General features: G+C 42.5%; 1 pseudogene; it reads left to right on the top strand.

Moving 5' to 3' along the window:
• Positions 1–815: 815 nt before the first annotated feature.
• Positions 816–1333, top strand: LOC134500474 (alpha-crystallin B chain-like; annotated as a pseudogene).
• The last annotated feature ends 230 nt before the right edge of the window (positions 1334–1563 follow it).

The raw sequence follows: 1563 nt of genomic DNA, 5'->3' as shown, positions 1-1563 counted from the left end.
CCATGTCTTTTTTTCCCCCCACCAATTTAACCTGCTTTTTCCACACAGCTTTAGCAATAAAAGTAACCCCTAAAGGAGTGTAAAAGCAACCAATTGTAAGATCAAATTTAAGCTTCAGATTTGGATCTTAGAGTCAGACGTTATACTAAACTAGGGCAAGCTACTAGTTCCAGCCAGGAAGCAGTAATTTGTTGTAAAGCTGCCATCAATTTGACTACAAGCTCAACAGTTTCACTACAGTGGACCTGCTTAAGAACAAAAAAACCTATTGGCTACTTTTGATTTTTACTATTAAAACATGGTTCATTTTGATTTGTGACAAACCACTCCCTAAATGCAAGTATTTCTTGTCAGATCATTCACAAAGCTTATAAGGTGGTCCACACAATACAACTTCCCAGCCATAATCTTCTTCCATTCTCTGTAAACTGTGGATAAAGCTTAAAAGAAAGGTTAAAAGAATCCTTCCAAGGATAATAATGTTAACTCTATGTGCCTTCATTTAATAGAAAAATCAGTTCTTTAGAAACAGGTCCAATAGTAGTTTGAAAAGGACCTGCAATATGGAATATTATATTTATTCTTCATGTAGAAAGTTCCAGGTCAAATCCCTGGCATTTCCAGGTTCCAGGTCAAATCCCTTTCCAATATAAAGGACTTCAGGTGATGAGATCAGTGTGACCTCTTTTTGGCACTAAAGAGAGCTGCTGTTGGGCAGGATATATCAAAAACCAGACATCTTTCTAGTCTATGTTTCATGGTACAGTCAACGCTTGCTAGGTTGGTATAGCTCAGCTGCTGCTCCCTCCTGCATCATGAACATTGCCATCTACCATCCTGGTTCTTCCAGACCATGGGCTTCTCTTTGCTTTTCCCTCCTCACCTTTTCGACCAAAGGTTCAGAGAGGGGCTGCTGGAGACCAACCTGATGTCAGCCACCCTCTGCCCAGATTACATGCACTTTTCAAGCATGCAGATACCAAGTGTCTAGACACAGGGCTGCCGAACATGAAGCTGGACAAGGATAAGTTCTCTGTCTTGCTGGATGTCAAGCATTTTTCCCCAGGGGAGTTATGGTAAATATGAAGGTGGTATGCGGCTACAATAAAGTACATGCCAAACATGAGGAGTGTTTGGATGAGCTTGGCTACATCTCTCACGAATTCCACCATCACTACATGATCCCCAAGGGGTCAGTCTGGCAGTTTTCACCTCTGCCTTGGCTCCAGGTGGGGTACTCTCCATCACTGTCCCCAGTAAAAACCCCATATTGGAACAGAGCATTCTCATCACTCACCAGCTGTCACTAGAAAATAAGAGGAAAGCAGCCTGATATAAGGGTTGAGTCTGACTCTGACTCTGAGCAAGGGGAAATCAAAACTTATGTTAACCAGGTAAAGGGAATCGAAACCTATAGAGAGAAAAAAGAGGAAACTGAAACTGGGGATGACTCAGCAGAGTGGGAGAATCCTGAGCAGCTGATTGGTCCAGAACTAGGAACAGGTATGAAGCCACCAATCAGTGGAAAGGAGAGGCAAGCTGAGAAGCGCACAAAGCACAAAG

The sequence above is a fragment of the Candoia aspera genome, chromosome 6 (genome assembly GCF_035149785.1).
Source record: "Candoia aspera isolate rCanAsp1 chromosome 6, rCanAsp1.hap2, whole genome shotgun sequence".
NCBI lineage: Eukaryota > Metazoa > Chordata > Lepidosauria > Squamata > Boidae > Candoia > Candoia aspera.
The sequence above is the reverse complement of the archived record's forward strand: the minus strand, read 5'-3'. Positions and strand labels throughout refer to the sequence as shown.